Genomic DNA, 24,415 nt, shown 5'->3' on the forward strand with positions numbered 1-24,415 from the left:
TGGATCAGGAATTGGCTAGCTGATAGAAGACAGAGGGTGGTGATTGATGGAAAATGCTCATCCTGGAGTTCAGTTACTAGTGGTGTACCGCAAGGATCTGTTTTGGGGCCACCGCTGTTTGTCATTTTTGTAAATGACCTGGATGAGGGTGTAGAAGGATGGATTAGTAAATTTGCGGATGACACTAAAGTCAATGGAGTTGTGGACAGTACAGAAGGATGTTGCAGGTTACAGAGGGACATAAATAAGCTGCAAAGCTGGGCAGAGATGGCAAATAGAGTTTAATGCGGAAAGATGTGAAGTGATTCATTTTGGAAGGATTCACAGGAATACAGAGTGCTGGGCTAATGATAAGTTACTTGGTAGTGTGGTTGAGCAGAGAGATCTCGGTGTCTGTGTGCATAGATCCCTGAAAGTTGGCACCCAGGTTGATAGATTGTAAAGAAGGCATACAGTTCGTTAGTTTTTATTGGTAGAGGGATTGAGTTTAGGAACCATGAGGTCATGTTGCAGCTGTACAAAACTCTGGTGCGGGTGCACTTGGAGTATTGCGTACAGTTCTGGTCGCCGCATTATAGGAAGGATGTGGAAGCATTGGAAAGGGTGCAGGGGAGATTTACCAGGATGTTGCCTGATATGGTGGGAAGGTCTTATGAGGAAAGGCTGAGGGACTTGAGACTGATTTTGTTAGAGAGAAGAAAGTTAAGAGGTGACGAGATTAAGAGGTACAAGATGATCAGAGGATTAGATAGAGTGGACAGTGAGAGCCTTTTTCCTTGGATGGAGATGGCTAGCATGAGGGGACATAGCTTTAAATTGAGGGGTAATAGATATAGGACAGATGTCAGAGGTAGGTTCTTTACTCAGAGAGTAGTAAGGGCGTAGAATGCCCTGCCTGCAACAGTAGTGAACTCGCCAAATTTAAGGGCATTTAAATGGCCATTGGATAAACATATGGATGACATTGGAATAGTGTAGGTTAGATGGGCTTTAGTTTGGTTTCATAGATTGGCTGGAATTCATTCCCTACATGCCTCTGCCTCTATCTCAGTTTTATCTCACATTCTTCCTTTAAGACCTTCTCTTTGACCAAGCTTTTGGTCATTTGACCCCACGTTTCCAAATGCAGCTCGGTGCCCTGTTTTGTTTTATTGTGCTCTTCTAAAGCTCCGTCTTTTGTTTCGTTATATTGAATGGCCACGTGGTTAGCTGCTGGAGGAGATTCGCCAGTCCCGCTGGCTACAATTGCAAATCACGATGGCCCAGAGAATCAGGTATTGGTGCAAAAATGGATTTTGCACTGGGTGCCAAATCTGTCAGCCCTGATCGGATTTTCGCTTGATAAGTATTCAAATTTAGTACTTTAAATATAATTAGCAGGCTCGAAGCCAGATTAAAATAGCTCCCACTATTCACCCACCTGCCCGGCAGTAACTACACCAGGCGGACTTTGGTACAAGTCCTCATAAATGAGGTGTGTTCGATCCCAAGGTCGAAGAAGCAGCACCGACACTTCAGCAATGAGAGGCATCCTTCTCCCCACCCGTCCCACACCATGCAGCTATGAGGTTTATATGACCCAAACCCCCATTTAGACATCCCTCCCTCCTCAGACACCCCACACAGACTCCATCCTTCACCCCTAGACTCCCTACTCTAGCCCCGTCTTTGGTGAAGGATTGGTGTTGCTCCCCTGGTCAGTGTGGGGACAACATTTTTTTGAGGGGGGCCTGGCCCCCCTCAAGGGCACAGAGATTAGTTCGCCCTTTAAAAATGGTGGTCTCATCTCAGAATAGCGGGGCTGGTCAGTGGGCTGTCTATAATGCATAAATTAGCATCCATTGGGTGGGAGAGTTCCACCTGAAAGACACTCTATTGGTAGCAAGAAACCCTCTGGCATGGGCACTTAGTTCCAATTAGGGAGAATAGCTGCAGTTGTCTTTTTGTTGAATGATTGCATTTTGAGTGGAATATTATTTACAGTTCTAGTCACCACAGAAGCATAAAAAATATACTGCAGCTATTGAAAGGATATAAATGAGGCACCAGAATGTGCAGTGAGAAAGGAATCATTGCCAGTCTAGCTGTATGAGACCCCTTGGGGATGAGCAACCATAATGTGATAAATTTTTGTATTAAGATGGAGAGTGAAATAATTGATTTGGAGACTAGGTTGTTGAATCTTAATAAGGGAAACTATGAGGCATGAGTTGGCCTTGATAGATTGGGGAGAGTTACTTAAAGGAATGATGTGGATAGGCAATGGCAAACATTCAAGGAATTGCAGCAACTGTTTATTCCTGTTTGGCATAGAAGCAAAATGGGTAAAAGGGCCAATTCATGACTTACAAAGGAAATTAGAGAGAGTATCCGATCCAAGGAAGAAGCATCCAGATTAGCCGAGAAAAATAATAAACCTGAGGATTGGGAGCAGCTTAGAATTCAGCAAAAAAAAAACCAAGAGATTGATTAAGAAGGGGAAAATACACAGTATAAAAATAAGCTTGCAGGGAACATAAAGACTGACACTGAGAGTTTCTATAGATACGTGAAGAGAAGGAGGTTGGTGAAGACAAATGTACGTCCCCTACAGACAGAAATGGGGGAATGTATAATAGGGGACTGAGCAACTGAATACATACTTTGGTTCTATCTTCACAAAAGAGGACACAAATCAGATGCCAGAAATGTTAGAGAATGCATGATTTAGTGAGAGGGAAGAACTCAGGGAGATCAATATTAGTAAAGAAATTGTGCTGGGAAAATTGATGAGATTGGATTCCAGGGCCAGGTAATCTACATCTCGGAGTACTAAGGAAACGGCTGTAGAAATAGTGGATACATTGGTAGTCATCTTCCAGGATCCTATAGACTTGGGAACAGTCCCTGCAGATTGGAGAGTAGCTAATGCCACTCCAATATTCAGTTAGAGAGAAAACTGGGAATTATAGACCAGTAAACTTAACATCTGTCGTGAGGAAAATTCTCGAATCCATTATCAAGCATTTAGAAAACAGAGGTAGGATCAGACAGAGTCAGCATAGATTTATGAAGAGGAAATCATGCTTGACAAATCTGTTAGAATTCCTTGAAGGAATAACTAGTGGAGTTGACAAAGGGGAGCCTGTCGATGTGGTATATTTGGGCTTTCAGAAACTGTTTGACAAAGTCCCACTTAAGAGATTATCACACAAGATTAAAGTGCATGGGATCGGGGAAATGTATTGAGATAGATAGAAAACTGTTTGACAGAAACAAAGAGTAGGAATTAATGGGAGCTTTTCAGATAGGCAGGCAGTAACTAGTGGGGTGCCACAGGAATCGGTGCTGGGACCCCAGCTATTCACAATATATATTAATGATTTGGATGAGGGAACAAAATGTAACATCTCAAAGTTTGCAGATGATGACAAATTGGGTGGGAGGATGAACTGTGACAAGGATGCAGAATGATCTGGACAGGTTGGGTGAGTGGGCAAATCAATGGTATATACAATATAATTTGGATAAATGTGAGGTTGTTCATTTTGGAAGCAAAAACTACCTGAATGGCCGTAAATTGGGAGAGGGGTGTGTGTAGCAGGACCTGGATGTCCTTGTGCACCAGTCACTGAAGGTAAACATGCAGGTGCAGCAAGGGGTAAAGAAGGCAAGTTGGCCTTCATTATGAGAAGTTTCGAGTACAGGAGTACAGTATTATGTGCAGATTATGTTCGAGTACAGTATTATGTGCAGATTTGGTCTCCTGTTCTGAGGAAAGATGTTCTTGCTCTCAAGGGAGTGCAACAAAGATTTACCAGGCTGATTCCGGGGATGGTGGGACTAATGTATGAGGAGATATTGACTAGGTTAAGATTGTTTTGGCTGGAATTCAGGTGAATGAGGTGTGATCTCATAGAGACTTATAAAATTCTAACAGGACTAGACAGGGTAGATGTTCTTGATGGTTGGGGAGTCCAGAACCAGCGGTCGCAGTCTGAGGATTCAGGGCAGACCATTTAGGACGGAGGTGAGGAAACATTTCTTCACCCAAAGAGTAGTGAGTCTGTGGAATTCATTATCATAGGAAGTCGTTAATGACAAAACATTGAATGCATTCAAGAGGCGGCTAGATGTAGCATTTGGGGTTAATGAGATCCAAGGTTATGGGGAAAAAGCAAGATTGAGCTATTGAATTGGACGATCAGCCGTGATCATGATGAATGGCGGAGCAGGCTCGAAGGGCCAAATGGTGTCCTGCTCCTTTCTTTTATGTTTCTCAAGAGGAAGTCAGAAGATGATTGAGGAGCAATTATGTAAATTAGGCCTGTTCTCACTGGGAAAGAGAAAGTTGAAAGGGCACATGATCGCTGTCCTTGGAGCAGATAATACACACCATGACAAAGCAGTTTCACCTTATCAAGCACAGTAAAAGCAGAGGATACAGCCTGTGCTTGATGGGAGATTGAATTCAAAATAATCTGAGGATGCATCGGATCAGATGTTCATTGCAGTTTTGGGAACCCAAAACTCTGGTAAATTCCTGGTCCTGATTGTAGCCCAAGCAGTGTCACTGGCATAACAGTTTTTGAATGTACATGGCTTGATTGACCAGAGGGTGGGTTCAGGGCCCAATAATGCCACAATGTGGTGGACATTGGCTCCTGGCACCAGCAGCAAGGGCATGTGGCAGCTATGTTGGGAACTGCTATGCCTTGCAGATTTCAGCAGGCAGCTGCGCAGAAAGGGAAGGAGGGGTAATGGTGTTCAATGACAAGGTAAGTAAGATCAGTGCTTGTGCTACCACTAGTTAGCCCCTGAATTTGTTTAAAAGGCTCCTGCTATTTGGGCCTGGCAGCGATCGTGATTCACTGTTAGAAAGTTGAAAATTCCATGCTGCCCCTCATTGGTCTTTAACAAACACCCTAAGGAGCTCAAAAGATTGTTAATTGGTGATGGGCATGTTTCTCACATCCTCCCTCCCACCAATCCTTTGAAAATCTGAAACTGTTGGAATCCCAAGTCAACCTCCAGGACCACAATTTTAAAGCTCACCTGCAGCTGTTCCCACCCCTGTTCCTGCCCTGCCTGATATTTTAAAAAATGATTCTTTATTTCAGTAAATGAATTAGACAATGAAACAGGCTCCTTCGAGATGGAAGCAGATAGCACAGATAGTCATTCACGTGAAAATTCAATAGCATTGTTTCAGAAAATAATAATTTTATTTAGTTTTATGACCTTTAAGGGGAACCATAAACCAGAAGAACCAAATTTACAGAACTATCCCCACATGAAGAAATTACCAAACAAGATTTCATTTTCTGTGATTTACTTTAACACAAATCAAAATCAATGTAAATTGAAAATAAATTAATAGCAAATCACAGTCGGTATGACTTTATATACATTACATGTGGAATTGCAGATACAAAAAAGATAGACCTCGTGAATCTCATAGACAGTCCATGCCCCTTTTATGGCACTAATTTCAGCCACATAGTTCTTCCAATTAGCCAATTCTTTGCAGGCAGTAGGTTCCAGCTCAGCAGTCTTCCACACAATGTTGCACTTATTTCTGGAACCTTGTGTAGCAGTTCTGTTCATGCTTTCCAAGTGCCTAAAATTCCAGTTTGCTGACTCAGCTAGTGAACCACCTCATTGCAGAGACTCCATATGTTAACTTCCTTTCTGTTTGTACTGCTTCCAAGTTAAGGGTTGCCAGATTACATAGCACAGTATTTCTTCTCATCAAAAATTGATGACACTTCACAATTAAACACCCGTTCCAAGCATTTTAAAACGGTTCCAAATTCCCAAAACTTCTTGAAGTCATTGCAAGTTCTCCACACTGTTCCTGCTTTTGGGTCAAAGGCCTTCACGCAATAAATAAATAATCTGGCACATGCTATCTGGAAAGTGTAACATGCTTGGGAAGAGCAGGTGACTTTAGGCTGTTTCTCCATGCTTTTTACCACTAGGGTTTTAGTCAACTCCTGTCTGGGTGCATTGTAGATTATTTGATGATGATTGCGTAACCATAACTCCACTGTTATTCTGTCTTGCGGCTAGCAAAATAGTTGAATGAACCCTTAAATTGCTAGATGTAAGAAACACCAATGTTCCTCATCAAAATTCAAAGTAGTTTATTTTCTTAGACGTTTTTGTGAAATAATTATGAAGTGGAATAAAATGTACGTTGAATTCATAGAAACTTGAGACAGTCTTCTAAGAGAATCTCCATTTGGATGTCACTCAGCATAATCGCATCATAAATGAAGCATGTTTTTTCTTTTCCACATTTTATAAACTGTTCTTCTTTACCATTTCCTGTTCCTTACGCTATGCACTGATATCGGGTAGTCCTCTGCTTAAGATGTATTTCATTTTCAGTCACCTTGCGGGAAATTTTTTTTTCCCATTGCTGCCTATGGGGTGTGGAAATTAATCAACAATTACACTGGGGTTGTGCCCATTGGTGTGATCCAGAACCGACCCATCAGTGTTTACAGCTTAACTTGAAGGGCATCTAACTTGCACAGAGCAAATGGACACAAGTGCACATCTGCCTGTCCCTTGTGGTCAGGGACTTGCACCATTTTGGGTGTGTTGAAACCCATGCTGAGTACGCTGTTTGACCCCTGAGTAAGGGTGCTCATTCATTTTTATTAATCTTAAGGGATCCAGGGTAACCCTTTGGCCCGGACCTCTCTGGTAGAGCCCACATTTGCCTATCTTAAATTTAGTACAAGTAATTAATTGGAAATGGCAGAATCTCAAAACAGTTAGATTTCCAGCAATGATTCAGTGGGCTATCCCAATAGCCCACCCCTCCGCCCCCCACCCCAGTCAAGATTTTCAGGATTTTATTATGTAGGTCTCTGGTACTGAAATTGATACATGAAACAATGTATTTTGGTTGATAAATAATGTTGCAACGTGTAATAAATTTCCAATTTTTGCTGATGAATGATCCCTGTTCATGGTGGATATGGTGGAATGAAATGGTAAATGTAATATTTTAGTCAAATGCTATGGTGCTGGGATACTTAACTACTGAAGGTCCAGGGTGTGATAAAAGTACAACTTATGCATTTTTTAAAAATGTTATACTCTATCTCTATTTAAAAATATGCATATATTGCACTTTGCCCACATTCTCCACTTTGGCATGGATAAATTGGACCAAAGGGCCTGATTCCATGCTGTAAACCTCCTATGACTTTCAATTTTTATTTTCTGAATTAAATTCTGAGTGCCAGATCTTGGGTTTTCGTGATGAGTATAAATAAGGCGAAAGTTGCAGACCAAAAAGACTGTTTTTCTTTTCCTGTTGAATTTCTCGACATCAGAAATGCTAATGATCATATAAATTAAATTGCTTTTCCCTTGTTACCTTGGAAACTGGAGAGAGAAAGCTATGCAGGCACCTGACAATGGCTTCAATGGAAAGTGAAACGCAACAGAGCAGAAGAGTCCATTCATTGTGTATGCGTGTGTGTGTATGAGTGTTTGTGTGCAGCTCATTATAGAAACTTGAGCTCACCATTCCTTTTTTAAACTACCAAGATAACATCTCTGACAATATTATTTTATCAGGAAATTATTTGGCACTTGAAATTAGTTGTTCATACTCAGTAAGGAGTTTAAGGGATACAAACCCAATTACAGTTTGTTAGAAAAAGTCACCAGTTATTGTTGAGCCAGTCCACACTGACTTCCTTTCAGCAGGGAAAGAAACGCAATAAAGACCACCCAGCTAAGATATGGTATGAAAGAGCTGAAGTAGCAGCTCCTGATGGATTTTTAGAACCGATTTGTAGTTCTGTTACTTTATAGACTCCGAATACAGTGGAAGTGAAGGTATGTGTACGTGTTGCTACACAAAGTGAATGTTATGTTAAGCTGTAATGTGAATTTTTGGCTTTGTCTGAGAAAGATTGGTGTGCAGGAGCTTGACAGAATTATTGTCTTATTGCCCATTTTTAGCCAATTTGAAGATGAATTATACCTGTTGATGTAATTGAATGTGTGCGCGCTATTACTGTACAAAGTGCATGTTAATATTTAGAAATAATGTGAAATTTTAGTTCGTGCTTTTCATTTCTAAACTGTATGACATAAGGAGTTTTTTGTAATTTGCTCTGTAACCAGTACAATACCCAGTTCAGAAAAAGTACATTTGAGGAAACAACTTTTCTTTGCTGGTACATTTGAGAATCAAAGTTTGATTAAATCTTTGGAGATTTTGTTTCAACTTATTCCTATGACACAGGAAGAGACTAATCTAGTCAAGTAGCCTAAAGCATATTGCTCAAATAGATTACCATATGTTGAAAAACTAAAAAAGATCCATAAGAAAGTATGCTTACTGAATAATTTTATCTGGTTTTAATGAATGGATTTATTCTGCATTTTTTTAAAATGTTTTTCCTTGCCCAACCTTCTCTTGAAGGCAGGGATTTGTACAATGGTAAGATTCTGGCTGCGCTCTGGCAATTTGCCATTTCATGTATGAGATTGCACAATAAGCAACAATATGCTGTTACACAATAGTGGTTATTGTGACTCTAAGCAACTGTCACCTACCAAGTTTTCATGCAAACTTTCAGCAAGAATCACTGAATAGCAGTTGGGAATAGGGAGCTGCATAAGTTATGTCTTTGTTATTCTCTTACGAGTGACAATGAGACCAATTATAGTGACTTCACTGCTAGCTGAGATCGAGCCTGTGTCCTCTTGTCTCATTGTGACAAAGAACTGTAAAGCTACCCACCCAACAATAAGGGAGGTTCATGCCTACTGATCCATTTGACATATTGAAAATCTATCTTTAGGCGCACAAAAATCAAAACCGAGTCTACATCACATTCCGAGCAGTGGATAGGGAACTGACAAATGATCTTATTCCCATAAATTTGGTGAAATAATGCTGTAATTGGGGGCAATCTTAACACTATCTGGTTTCATTCTTGATACAAAGACTTGCATTAGATACAAAGCAAATTGTAATCTTGGACCAATATATTCCCCTTGCGGTAGGGGTGATGTTGTTATACTTCCTTGAAATATTTTTAAAAACTGTGGACCAAAAATCCAACCATGCACTAGACTGTCCCTGTAAACTGGTATTCTTGGACACGCCTTAGGGCTAGGGTCTTCTGATTTGGTCAATGATGAGAGACAAGTAGATGTGACTGCGAGTGAGGAGCGTTCACCTTTAAATTTGTCCAGCAGCTTTGAGGTTCTTGTAGCCAGTCTGGATGAGAGCACAGACTGCAGGGTAGCAGAAAATAGAAGCACGAATAGGCCATTTGGCCCTTCGAGCCTGCTCCACCATTCATTTTGATCATGGCTGATCATCAAACTCAATATCCTGATCCTGCCTCCCCCCCCCTTGTCTCTTTATCCCTTAAGTCAAGAGCTATATGTAATGGTGGTAGAGTGGTTAGCGCTGCTGCCTCATAGCGGCAGGGACCCGCATTCAACTCCAACCTTGGTTGATTGTGTGAAGTTTGCATGTTCTCCCTGAATCTACGTTCCTCCGGGTGCTCTGGTTTCTTCCCACAGAGCAAAGGTGTGCAGGTTAGGTGGATTGGCCATGCTAAATTGCCTTTTCGTATCTAAAGACATGTGGATTAGGTGTACTAGCCATGGCAAATACATGGGTTATTGGGATAGGTCGGAGGAGAGGGCCTAGGCGAGGTGGTTCTTTTGGAGAGTCGGTGCAGACTGATGTGCTGAATAGACTCTTTAAATAGATCAGTAGGGATTCTATGGATAAACAAACTGACCATGACATTGTGGTACAGGAAGCCATTCAAATGGGAAATAATTGGGAAGGTTGTGGTCGTAGGGGACAGTATAGTCAGAATGATAGATGGTTCTCTAGTTGAAAGCACAAGTGTAGAAAGCTGTATGGCATGCCTGGTGTCAGGGTTTGGGACATCTGCGTGGAGCTAAAGAGGAATTTGCAGTGGGGAGAGGCAATTTGCCATGGTCCATGTGGATGCCAGCAACATTGGTAGGATTAGGAATGAGGCTCTTCTTGGGAACTATGAGCAGCTAGTAGCCAAATTAAAAAGTGGTAATCCTTGGATTACTACCTGCGTCGTGAATGAATTGGCACGGGGTAGGTTAAATAAGATTAGAATGTGTGACTTAAAAGATTGGTGTGGGAGAAATGAATTTTAAAGAAAGTAGCAGTCATACTGCTGGGATAGTCTTCTCCTGAGCTGTGCTAGGATCTGTGTTCTGACAAGTCATATAAGCAGTGTGAGACAGAGCATATGCACTTAAGAGTACGCCAGCAGATAAGGACAGGTTTTGCAAGAATGATAAAAAAAGGCAGAATTAAAGTCTCTGTAAATGAATACAGGTGGCATTTTTGACAAAATAGATGAATTGATAACACAAATAGAGGTAAATATGTATGACCTCATTCATTTCAGTGACCTGGATGTAAGGTGACCAAGCCTGGGACCTAAATATTCAAGGCTATTTAAGAACATAAGAACTAGGAGCAGGAGTAGGCCATCGAGCTGCTCCGCCATTCAGTAAGATCATGGCTGATCTTTTCGTGGACACTTATCTGCCCACTCACCATAGCCCTCAATTCCTTTACTGTTCAAAAATCTATCTATCCTTGTCTTAAAAACATTCAATAAGGTAGCATCAAATGCTTCACTGAGCAGGGAATTCTACAGGTTCACAACACTTTGGTGAAAAAGTTCCTCCTAAATCTGCTCCCTCTTATTTTGAGGCCATGCTCCCTAGTTCTAGTTTCACCTGACAATGGAAACAATTTACTTGTTTCTACCTTATCTATTCCCTTCATAATCTTATATGTTTCTATAACATCTCCCCCCCTTTCTTCTGAATTCCAACAGCCCCAGTCTACTCAGTCTCTCCTCGTAAGCCAACCATCTCAACTCCAGAGAGTGAGTCTCCTCTGCACCCCCTCCAGTGCCAGTATATCTCTTCTATAGTAAGGAAACCAAAGCTGTACACAGTACAGTAAGTGTGGCCTCACCAGCACCTATACTGCAGTATAACCTCGCTGTTTCTAAACTCCATCCCTCCAGCAATAAAGGACAAAATTCCATTTGCCTTCTTAATTATCTGCTGCACCTACAAACCAACTTGTTGTGATTCATGCACAAGGACACCCAGGTGCCTCTGCTTGCTGCAATTTTTTACCATTTAAATAATAGTCAATTTTGCTGTTATTCCTACCAAAATGGATGACCTCACATTTGCCAACATTGTACTCCATCTGCCAGACCCTTGCCCACTCATTTAGACTATCTATATCTCTTTGCAGACTTTCACTGTCCTCTGCATACTTTGTTCTGCCATTCATCTCAGTATCATCTGTGAATTTTGACACACTACACTTGGTCCTCCAACTCCAAACCATCCATGTACTTGGAGTATTGTGTGCAGTTCTGGTCCCCATCTTATAGGAAGGATGTGGAGGCTTTGGAGAGGGTGCAGAGGAGGTTTACCAGGATGTTGCCTGGTATGGAGGGGAGGTCCTATGAGGAGAGACTGAGGGATTTGGGGTTGTTTTCGCTAGAAAGAAGGCGGCTAAGAGGGGATCTTATTGAAACATATAAGATGATTAGAGGTTTAGATAGGATGGATAGTGATAGCCTTTTTCCTCGGATGGAGAAAGCTAGCACGAGGGGGCATGGCTTTAAATTAAGGGGAGGTAGTTATAGGATGGATGTCAGGGGTAGGTTCTTTACCCAGAGGGTGGTGAGGGATTGGAATGCCCTGCCTGCTGCAGTTGTAAATGCGCCTAGTTTGGGGGCGTTTAAGAGATCCGTGGATAGGTTTATGGATGAAAAGGGATTGGTTTAGGTTAGAGGGTCATTGTTTTTTTAACTGGTCGGTGCAACATCGTGGGCCGAAGGGCCTGTTCTGCGCTGTAATGTTCTATGTTCTATGTAAATCATAACCAATTACGGGTCCCATCACTGATCCTTGGGGCACACCACTAGTCACTGATCACCAACCAGAAAAACACCCATTTATCTACACTCTTTGCTTTCTGTTCATTAATCAGTCCTTTATCCATGCTAGTCCGTTACCCATAACAATGTGCACTTTTATCTTATGCAACAGCCTTTGGTGCGGTACCTTATCAAATGTCTTCTGGAAATCCAGGTACACCACATCCACAGGTTCCCCATTGTCCACTGCGCATGTAATGTTCTCAAAGAATTCCTCCAAATTAGTCAAACATGACCTGCCCCTCATGAACCCATGCTGCGTCTTTCCAATGGGACAGTTTATATCCAGATATCTCATTATTTCTTCCATGATAGATTGAAGCATTTTCCACACTACAGAAGTTAAGCTAACCAGCCTATAGTTTCCCGCCTTTTGACTACCTCCTTTTTTAAACAGTGGCGTCATGTTTGCTGTTTTCCAATCTGCAGGAACTACCCCAGAGTCCACTGAATTTTGGTAAATTATCAGTAGTGCATTTGCTATTTCCCCGCCATCTCTTTTAGTATCCTGGGATGCATTTCATCAGGGTCAGGAGACTTAACTGCCTTTAGCCCCATTAGCTTGCCCAATATAATGATAGTGATAATACTTTCTAGGTCCTCACCTGCTGCAGCTGCCTTTTGGTCTATTTTTGACACGTTATTTGTGTCTTCCACTGTGAATATTGACACAAAATACTTGTTCAATGCCTCAGTCTTTTCCTCATTTCCAGTTATTACATCCCCCTCCTCATCCTGTAAAGGACAGTGTTTACTTTAGCCACTCTTTTTAGTTTTATATATTTGTAGAAACTTTTGCTATCCGTTTTTATATTCTGAGCTAGTTTACTCTCATAATCTACCTTACTTTTCCTTGTAGCTTTTTTCGTGACTTTCTGTTGACCTTTAAAGATTTCCCAATCCTCCAGTTTCCCACTAATTTTTGCCACTTTGTATGCATTTTTTTTCAGTTTGATACCCTCCTTTATTTCCTTAGATATCCATGGCTGATTATCTCTTTTTCTACAGTCCTTCCTTATCACTGGTGTATACTTTTGCTGAGCACTGTGAAAAATCGCTTTGAAAGTCCTCCACTGTTTCTCAATTGTCCCACCATAAAGTTTTTGCTCCCAGTCTACCTTAGCCAATGCCTACCTCACCCCTTTGTAATCTCCTTTGTTTAAGCGCAAGACATTGGTATTGGATTTTACCTATTCACATTCCGTCTGTTTTTTAAATTCAACCATACTGTGATCAGTTCTTCCAGGAGGATCCCTAACTGTAAAATCATTAGTTATTCTTGTGTCATTACACAGACCAGATCTAGGATAGCTTGCTCCCTCGTAGGTCCCATTACAAACTGTTCAAGGAAACTGTCATAGATACATTCTATGAACTCCTCCTCAAGGCTGCCTTGACCAACCTGGTTTGACCGATTGACATGTAGATTAAAATCCCCCATAATAATTACTGTACCAGTTTTACATGCATCAGTTATTTCTTTATTTATTTCTTGCCCCACCGTGATGTTATTATTTGGTGGCCTACAGACTATGCCTATCAGTGACTTTTTCTCCTTAAATGAGAACATAAAAGACTGGTAAAACTTGACAACTAGGCAGCCTCTGTGGAGAGATATTTAAACCTGAGTTCTAAATGTTATGCCGTGGTCACACAGCACTCCCGATGTGAGCACATAAGATCAGATGTTTCCATTTAATTTCCTGGTCATATTTCATATTCTTCTACTCTTTGGAGTTTATAAGAACAAGATATGATCTCATTGAAGCATACAAAATCCTGAAGGAGCAGGTAGACACAGAGACTATTTCCCCTGACTCAGAAAGCAAAAACACGGAGACAGAACCTGAGGATACAGGGTTGATTAATTTAAGGTTGAGTTGATAAGACATGTCTTTACTCGGAAGGTTGTGAATCTTTGGGATTCTCTACCCAGGGGGATGTTCCATCATGGAGAATTTTCGAGATTCAAGTATACTTTTTATTTCTCTCAGTGAATCAAGGGATATGGCAGTATGTGGAAATGTAAGTTAAGGCAGCTCAGCAATGATTGTATTGAAGGGAATAGGCTCAAGGAACAAACTTGCTTCAAAGTTCTTATTCCTTCTGTGATTCAGTTTATTTTTAGTTATGAGAAACTTCAGGACAAAATAAATCAAGGTACCTATAGTGGCAATTGCAAAAATACAAAGGGTGGCAATGGCACAGTGATTAGCACTGCTGCCTCATACCATCAAGGATTGGGCAGACCGAGGCTGGCCTTGGGTAACCGTGCAGAGTTTGCACGTTCTCCCCATGTCTGTGTGGGTTTCCTTCTGGTTTCCTCCACAATCCAAAGATATGCAGGTTAGGCGGATTGGCCATGCTAACTTGCCCCTTAATGTCCAAAGAGATGTAGGTTAGATGGATTAGTAATGGTAAATATGCAGGGCTGTGGGGATAGGGCAGAGGAATGGGCCTGGGTAAGAGTTGGTGCAGACTTAATGGACAAAATGATATCCTCTGCACTGTTGGGATTCTGGGAAATGAAGCAGAGCGATACTATTTTTAAGCACCTGCCCATTACACACAGCACAACTCGTATATGGAGAGGAAAATAAAATGAAGTATGTATTTCAGTAGCTACATCTATGAGTTTTAAAAATTGCCAAGCCACATATATACCTCTGGTGCGTGACCTGGTGATGGAAGTCTGAGCGTAACCTCAAATCAAATCATCTTTACCACGCCTACCCACCAAAAATCTACACCAAAATTCTATCTCCCCCTTCAGTACTTATCTATTAAACTATTGACCTCAAACATAAACACTGAAGTGTCCTGTGGGTTTGAAGTAAAACTTCCAGTTCCAGGTTGTCTCTTGTCATACACAAACTAGTATATTCTATTCAAGCACTCATGTTGTTTTCCAGTGATATATAGATTTGATTAATCACTATCTTTTGTGAAAGTTTTATTCCTCTACTGAAAGATATGATTCATTAACATTTGTTTCTAGATGATCATAGTAGCTGCTTATGATCCCTGGAATGAAGAGTTTGTTGTATGAGGAACGGTTGAATATTCTGGGTCTGTAGACGTTGGAGTTCAGAAGAATGAGGGGGGGAGCTTATTGCAACTTATAGGATACTGCAAGGCCTGGATGAAATGGACGTAGAGAGGGTGTTTCCACTTGTAGGAAAAACTAAAACCAGAGGGCACAACCTCAGGCTAACCTCAGGACAATTCTTTAAAACAGAGATGAGGAGGAATTTCTTCAGCCAGAGAGTAGTGAAAGTAGTGAACTCTTTGCCACAAAAGTGTGTGGAGGCCAGGTCATTGAATGTCATTCCTTGTGCAGGAATCTCAAGGAGTTGGTTTGCAGATGCAGCAGGTAATTAAGAAGGCAAATGGAATTTTGTCCTTCATTGCTAGAGCGATGGAGTTTAAAAACAGCAAGATTATGTTGCAGCTGTGTAAAGTGCTGGTGAGGCCACACCTGGAGTACTGCGTACAGTTTTGGTCTCCTTACTTGAGAAAGGATACACTGGCACTGGATGGGGTGCAGAGGAGATTCACTAGGTTGATTCCGGAGTTGAGAGGGTTGGTTTATGAGGAGAGACTGAGTAGACTGGAGCTATACTCATTGGAATTCAGAAGAATGAGGGGAGATCTTATTGAAACATAAGATTATGAAGGGAATAGATAAGATAGAAGAGGGAAGTTGTTTCCACTGGCAGGTGAATCTAGAACCAGGGGGCATAGCCTAAAATAAGGGGAAGCAAATTTAGGACTGAGTTGAGGAGGAACTTCTTCACACAAAAGATTGTGAATCTGTGGAATTCCCTGCCCAGTGAAGCAGTTGAGGCTACCTCATTGAATGTTTTTAAGGCAAGGCTAGTTTTTGAACAGTAAAGGAATTAAGGGTTATGGTGAGCGGGCAGGTAAGTGGGGCTGAGTCCACAAAAAGATCAGCCATGATGTTATTGAATAGTGGAGCAGGCTCGTGGGCCCAGGTGGCCTATTCCTATTCCCAGTCCTTATTATGTTCTTATGTCTTTAAGACAGGTTCTTGATTAATAACGGGATCATGGGTTATGAGGAAAAGACAAGAGAATGGGGTTGAGAAAAATATCAACCATGATTGAATGGCAGAGCAGACTCGATGGGCCAAGTGGCCTAATTCTGGTCCTACGTCTTATGGTCTTAATTGTGTATCTGTTGCATTTTCCTTTTAATACTCAATTCATTAATTTTAATCTGGTGGTTTCAAAGATAATTGCATTTTTAATATTTTTGTAGGTTCAGCATAATGAATTTTACTGTCCACATTTCCCTAGGACTACTTCCGTAACGGTGGTTAGCACTGCTGCCTCACAGCGTCAGGGGCCCGGGTTTGATTTCTGGCTTAGGTGACTGTGTGGCATTTGCACATTCTTCCCGTGTCTGCATGGGTTTCCTCCGGGTGCTCTGGTTTCCTCTCACAGTCCAAAGATGTACATGTTAGGTAAATTGGCCATGCCCCTCAATGTCAGGGGGACTAGCTAGGGTAAATGCATGGAGTTATGGGGATAGGGCCTGGGTGGAATTGTGGTCGGTGCACACTCGATGAGCTGAATGATCTCCTTCTGTAGTGTAGGATTCTATCATTCTATGTTTGTCACACAGCTTTGTTCCTGCTAATTATAGGTTTGACTTTGCAACAGCATAACAACCATAAACATTACAAATTAAAACTTTTGAATTTGCCATTGCCCTATGGGGTAAATGGTAGGACTCTGAAGATTTCAGTTGAACAGAGGGATCTGGGAATACAGGTACAGAATTCCCTAAAAGTGACGTCACAGGTGGATAGGGTCGTAAAGAGTGCTTTTGGTACATTGGCCTTTATAAATCAGAGTATCGAATATAAAAATTGGAGTGTTATGGTAATGTTATATAAGGCATTGGTGAGGCCAAATTTAGAGTATTGTGTACAGTTTTGGTCACCCAGTTACAGGAAGGAAGTAAATAAGGTTGAAAGAGTGCAGAGAAGGTTCACAAGGATGTTGCCGGGACTTGAGAAGCTGAGTTACAGAGAGAGATTGAATAGGTTAGGACTTTATTCCCTGGAACGTAGAGGAATGAGGAGAGATTTGATGGAGGTGTATAAGATTTTGATGGGTATAGATAGAGTGAATGCAAGCAGGCTTCTTCCACTGAGGCTAGGGGAGGAAAAAAAACAGAGGCCATGGGTTAAGGGTGAAAGGAGAAAAGTTTAAAGGGAATATATTGGGGGGGGGGGGGGGGGGGTGGGCTTCTTCACGCAGAGAGTGGTGGGAATGTGGAATGAGCTGCCAGACAGTGGTAAATGCGGGGTCACTTTTAACATTTAAGAAAAACTTGGACAGGTACATGGATGAGAGGCGTGTGGAGGGATATGGTCCAAGTGCAGGTCAGTGGGACTAGGCAAAAAATGGATTGGCACAGACAAGAGGGGCCAAAAGGTCTGTTCCTGAGCTATAAATTTTCTATGGTTCTTTGGCAAACACCATATCTGCTCCCTCCAGCTAATGCTCAGCAACTCCAGTACATAATCATATAAATCAGTTAGTAACAAAACACTGATACCCTGTTGAACATGTTGATGGAATATCACAATATCCTGAATTGTAAATTATTTATGAATGATTACTATTTTTCACTATACAGTTATCTATAGATTGAGGGCCAGTAAAATGGGAATAATGCTTTTTCATGTATTAAGCCTTTTTCTTAAAAAAGGACAGATGTCCAGTGTCACCTTAAACTGCATATACCTTACTTTTTTTTGCATTTTGATGCTTTTGTCTTTGTGAAATCTTGATTTTGAATTGAACTATTTCATTAGGAAATATCACTGACATAATATCAATCCAAGCAGCACAAAGTTGTTTCTGCAATATGATGCTTTGTATTTTTGATGTTCAGGATTGTGAAAGGTATTGAGTGGAATACTCAAAACATGGTCAATACATGATCATTTTTTGAAATATTTTGTTGCTGTGTGCTCGTATTGAGTGTTTTTAATATAAATGCTATCTGTTTTGATTTTGTATAATGTAACAACAATGGCTAGAATTTGACTTTGAAATGGTTGGAATATTGCATAATTGTCTAAATCCTGAAGAATGTCACCAGCTTCTGTGCTGAATCTTACATTTTAATGTAGCTGACTGATTTTACTTTTGCCCTTATCATGCAGTTTAGCAGGGGCTGGGAATATTCTGGCCTCTAAGTGCTGCTTGACCTCTGGTTTCCTGGGAACACGAGGTTGTTCAGGAGAGTATTTTTAAAGCCTTGTCACATTACACATAGTTCCCATTGGCTACAAGGCCAAACATGACAGGATTTCCATGACGACCCGCAGTCATCTGTTCTTTGATAAATTAACGAAAGGCCTTTGTGGACACGACGGATGTTGGCAACTATAATGCAATTAACTATTATTTTGTTTGTTTTTAGAAAGGCATCATGTGTATTCTAAACTTACCCGCAATTCATTACTGTTGGTAGTTATAAAAACAAAACTCTTCATTAAAATGAATAGCTGAAATATTTGAATCTTTGAATTTTGAAAATCAGTTTTGAAGATCTGATAATATCTCTGTAATAACTTTTCGACATGTCATGCTTCAAAGTTTGCTATTGATGCAAAATAATGATCCAGTGGCCATACGAATAATCGGGGTGCAATGTTGGAGCTCTGAAGGTTACCTAATGAAGCCAATGGCGGGACCAAGGGTTATTTATCTACAGGCATCATTTGTTGATTACTTGTGGGCTCTGGCACTCTTTACAAACTCAAAAGCTGGCTAAATTGCTAAAGGCATCAGTAGAGTCTGGTTTGGAGAGGCTATAAGAATTGAATAATAAATAGCTTTACTCCTTATAAAAACAATCCTGCGACTTAATACGTGCAATGCTGCAGGAAGTGTTGGTATCCAGTCAATTGCGTTTCAAGAGAGCTGCAAAATATTTTTCAAAGAGATGACGCCACATATTTTCAGTTATTTTGACCTGTGGTGGAAATTTGCACCCAGATGCCCATCTCAAGACTGACTTCAGCATCTCTATCGGAATTTGATTTGGGATCAACTCAGCCTATCGGTGACAGTCAAACTTTATGACCTTAAAAGAGAACAGTTCTACATTTGCAGAAAAGTAACAGGGCAGAATTAATCCCAACCCAGAAAGTGGATTCTGAGGTAGAAGGTTTTGTGGGAAGCAATGGGGTGAGCCCTTTTGTTAGGCCTGCTGATTCCCGATTCCATCACTATTCTCAATTGACAGGGCTCCTGCAGGTAGCTACTAATAATAGTTTGAAGAACCCAAGCTGGAATCTGTTCTGAGAAACCATATTCTAATTGTGGTAGTGTGGCAGTGGTAATTGATAAATTTTGAAGTTGTCTGAGATTAAAATTTATATTTCTATCATTGGGTTTACAGCATAGAACATAGAACATAGAACATTACAGCGCAGAACAGGCCCTTCGGCCCACGATGTTGCGCCGACCAGTTACAAAAACAATGACCCACTAGCCTATACCAATCCCTTTTCGTCCATAAACCTATCCAGAGATCTCTTAAACGCCCCCAAACTAGACGCATTTACAACTGCAGCAGGCAGGGCATTCCAATCCCTCACCACCCGCTGGGTAAAGAACCTACCCCTGACATCCGTCCTGTAGCTACCCCCCCTTAATTTAAAGCCATGCCCCCTCGTGCTAGCTTTCTCCATCCGAGGAAAAAGGCTATCACTATCCACCCTATCTAAACCTCTAATCATCTTATATGTTTCAATAAGATCCCCTCTTAGCCGCCTTCTTTCCAACGAAAACAACCCTAGATCCCTCAGTCTCTCCTCATAGGACCTCCCCACCATACCAGGCAACATCCTAGTAAACCTCCTCTGCACCCTCTCCAACGCCTCCACATCCTTCTTGTAATGCGGGGACCAGAACTGCACACAGTACTCCAAGTGCGGCCGCACTAGAGTAGTGTACAGTTGCAACATTACACTGCGACTCCTAAATTCAATCCCCCTACCAATAAACGCCAAGACACCGTACGCCTTCTTGACAACCTTATCTACTTGATTCCCAACTTTCAGGGATCTATGTACACACACACCTAGATCCCTCTGTTCATCCACACTATTCAAAGTCCTCCCGTTAGCCCTATACTCGACACATCTGTTGCTCCTACCAAAGTGAATTACCTCACACTTCTCCGCATTAAATTCCATCCGCCACCTCTCGGCCCAGCTCTGCAACCTATCTAAGTCTCCCTGCAGACTATGACACCCTTCCTCACAATCTACCACACCTCCAACTTTGGTGTCATCAGCAAATTTACTAATCCACCCAACTATACCCTCATCCAGATCATTAATAAAAATTACAAACAACAGTGGCCCCAAAACAGATCCCTGAGGCACACCACTCGTAACTGCACTCCATGATGAATATTTACCATCCACCACCACCCTCTGTCTCCTATCTGATAGCCAATTCCTGATCCAACTTCCTAGATTACCCACAATCCCATACATCTGCATTTTCTGCAGAAGCCTACCATGGTGAACCTTATCGAACGCCTTACTAAAATCCATGTATACCACGTCAACTGCCTTACCCCCATCCACCTCTTTGGTCACCTTCTCAAAAAACTCAATAAGGTTAGTAAGGCACGACCTACCTGCTACAAAACCATGCTGACTATTTCTAATCAATTCATTACACTCCAAATAACTATAAATCCTATCCCTAATAATTTTTTCTAAAACCTTGCCCACAACAGAAGTAAGACTCACCGGTCTATAATTCCCGGCAAAGTCTCTGTTCCCCTTCTTAAACAATGGGACAACATTCGCTATCCTCCAATCCTCCGGGACTACACCAGAGACCAATGACGACCTGAAGATCTGAGCCAGAGGCTCTGCAATCACCTCTCTAGCCTCCCAGAGAATCCTAGGGTAGATCCCATCCGGACCAGGGGACTTATCTATTTTCAGCCCCTCAAGAATTTCCAGCACATCCTCTTTATCAACCGTAATACTGTCTATTTTACACCCCTGCAACCCAATGTCCTCCTCAGCTATATTCATGTCCCCCTGCGTGAACACCGAAGAGAAATATTGGTTCAATACTTCTCCAATCTCCTCCGGTTCCACACACAACTTCCCCCTGCTGTCTGTAACTGGCCCTAATCTTGCCCTGACCAACCTTCTGTTCTTGACATACCTATAGAACGCCTTAGGATTCTCCTTAATCCTATCAGCCAAAGTCTTCTCATGTCCGTTTAGCAGGTTCGTTTAGAAAGAAAAGTTAGTATTTTTATGTTACCATTGCATTTTGACCAAATTGCAAATGGAGGAAAAATCTGCAGCTGTTGTTGGGTCCAATACCCCTGGAAAGATTGCGAACACCGCCATTGGGACTGCCAGGGCAAATGCAGACTGTTTAAAGGTCTAGTAGTGGCGCTTTGGGACTTTGTCCCAATTAGAATGAGGACAGTAAAGCCCTCACCCCTCAAAGCTCTCATTCCTCCCATACACTCCCCATGTCTCATCCATGCCATGCCACCTCATGCCTTCCATGCTAAGCTATGTCCTTCATCTTTCTCCCTCCCCCTCTCCCCGTGGCCAACAAAATGCTTCTTGCCTACCTATGGCATTTGTTTAAATTAAACTCCATCTGCCATTCATCAGCCCATTGGCCCAATTGATCAAGATCCCATGGCAATCCTAGATAACCTTCTTCCCTGTCCACTATGCCACCAATCTTGGTGTCATCTGCAAACTTACTAATCATGCCTCCTATATTCTCATCCAAATCATTAATAGAAATGACAAATAACAATGGGCCCAGCACTAATCCCTGAGGCACACCGCTGGTCAGAGGTCTCCAGTTTGAAAAACAACTCTCTACAACCACCCTCTGGCTTCTGTCAAGAAGCCAAATTTGTATCCATTTAGATACCTCACCCTGGATCCCTTGAGATTTACCTTTATGCAACAATCTACCATGCAGTACCTTGTCAAAGGTCTTGCTGAAGTCCATGTAAATAACATCAACTTCGCTGTCCTCATCAACCTTCTTGGTTACCCCTTCAAAAAACTCAATTAAATTTGTGAGACATGTTTTTCCACTCACAAAGTCATGCTTACTGTCCCTAATCAGTCCTTGCATCTCTAAATGCCTGTAGATCCTGTCTCTCAAACTATCTTCCAACAATTACCATAGATGTTCTCGGCATCTTATTTAAGGACGGGTGTTAAAGCCCTAAAGAGAGAGCAAAGATGATTTACTAGAATGATGCCAGGGATTAGGAATTTTAAATACAAAAAAAGTTTAGAAAAATTGGCTTTATTCTTTTTGGAGTAGTGAAGGTCCTTATTGACGTGTTCAAAATTGTGAACAATTTTGATGGCAAAGAAGGATATTCTGTTTCCACTAGTTGATATGTCAATGATTAGGGATCACAATTTCAAGATGGTCGGCAAGAGAGTTAGGAGTGCGATGAGGAGAAACATCTTTATTCAGAATTGATGAGATTTGGAATATGCTGTCTGGGAGAGTGGAGGAAGTGGATTCCAAAGGAGGGTTCAAAAGAGAGCTGGATTAATATTTGAAAGTGATTAATTTCGTGGGCGATGTCTGGAAAATAACCACGAAGGCATCCACTATCACCTCCGCCATTTCTTTCAGAACCCTCGGATGCATTCCATCCGGTCCTGGCGACTTGTCCACAATCAGTCCCTCCAGTCTGTCGAGCACCTCCACTCTAGTAACAGTAATGTCATTAAGACCCTCCAGTCCTACCACCTTTCCATCTCTAACACCCGGCAAATTATTCACGTCCTCCTCCGTGAAGACAGAAACAAAAAAGTTATTCAGGACCTCAGCCATATCCGCATCCCCTATCACTAAGTCCCCCTTCTCATCCTCTAAGGGACCGACGTTCACCCTAGCCAGCCTCTTTTTATATATTTATAAAAACTCTTGCTATCCTTTTTTATATTAAGCGCAAGCCCAGCTTCATAGTTTCTCCTACCCTTCTTTATCATCTTCTTTGTCAATCTTTGTTGACATTTAAACCTCTCCCAATCCTCTTCTCGCCCAATACTCTTTGCTACTCTGAACGCCTCCGCTTTTAATTTAACACTTTCCTTCACCTCCTTCGTTATCCACGGCTTATTACCTCTCCTCCTACTGTCCTTTTTGACCATTGGAATAAATTTCTGCTGAGCACCAAGAAAGATCTCCTTAAAGATCCTCCACTGCTCCTCAGCAGACCTACCTTCCAATGCGCTCCCCCAGTCCACATTCGCCAATTCTTCTCTCATCCTACCGTACTCCCCTCTGTTCAAACAAAGGACGCGCGTCCGGGAACCCACTTTCTCCTCCTCCATCTGCACCAGAAACTCCACCATACAATGATCACTGTCCCCAAGAGGACCCTTCACCGCAAGGTCCCTAATTCTATCCGCTTCATTACATAGCACCAGATCCAAGATAGCTCACTCCCTCGTCGGCTCCAACACACACTGTTCGAGGAAACTATCCCGGCAGCATTCCAAGAACTCCTCTTCGAGCCTACCACGTCCAACATGGGTCGACCAATCTATATGTAGATTGAAATCCCCCATAACTACGGCCGTCCCATTCCTGCACGCCTTACGCCGTTGTTTAAGAAGGGTGCCAGGCAAAAGGCAGGGAATTATAGGCCGGTTAGTTTAACATCTGTTGTAGGTAAAATGTTAGAATCCGTCATCAAGGAGGAAATAGCGAGTCATCTTGAGGGGAATTGCTTGATTGAGCAGACGCAGCACGGTTTCATTAAAGGGAAGTCGTGTCTGACAAATTTACTGGAGTTCTATGAGGATGTGTCTAGGGCGGTGGATAGAGGAGAGCCGGTGGATGTGGTCTTTCTGGATTTTCAGAAGGCGTTTGACAAGGTACCTCACAGGAGGTTATTGCAGAAGGTCAGGGGACAGGGAGTTGGGGGTAGGGTGTTAGCGTGGATAGAGGATTGGTTGTCAAATAGGAGGCAGAGAGTGGGGGTCAATGGGTGCTATTCGGATTGGCGGATGGTGACTAGTGGAGTGCCCCAGGGGTCGGTGCTGGGGCCTCAGCTATTTACCATTTATATAGATGACCTGGAGGAGGGAACCGAGTGCAGGGAGTCGAAATTTGCTGATGACACCAAAATTGGTGGAAAGGTAAATTGTGCAGAGGGTGGTGAGAGTCTACAGAAGGATCTAGATAGGCTGAGCGAATGGGCCAGGAAATGGCAAATGGAATTTAATGTTGGCAAGTGCGAGGTGGTCCACTTCGGTAGGAATAATGGTAGGAAGGATTATCACTTACGTGGCGAAAAACTGCAGCAGGCGACGGTGCAGAGGGACCTTGGGGTCC

The 24,415-nt window shown here is 42.1% G+C and overlaps 1 protein-coding gene across 1 annotated transcript in view; it reads left to right on the forward strand.

Annotated features, from left to right (window-relative positions):
* The window catches only part of myo10 (myosin X), a 351,157-nt gene that overhangs the window by 238,955 nt on the left and 87,787 nt on the right, over positions 1-24,415 (forward strand). The window lies entirely within an intron of this gene.

Source organism: Carcharhinus amblyrhynchos, chromosome 2 (genome assembly GCF_965287045.1).
Source record: "Carcharhinus amblyrhynchos chromosome 2, sCarAmb.v2.hapA, whole genome shotgun sequence".
Classification (NCBI taxonomy): Eukaryota; Metazoa; Chordata; class Chondrichthyes; order Carcharhiniformes; family Carcharhinidae; genus Carcharhinus; species Carcharhinus amblyrhynchos.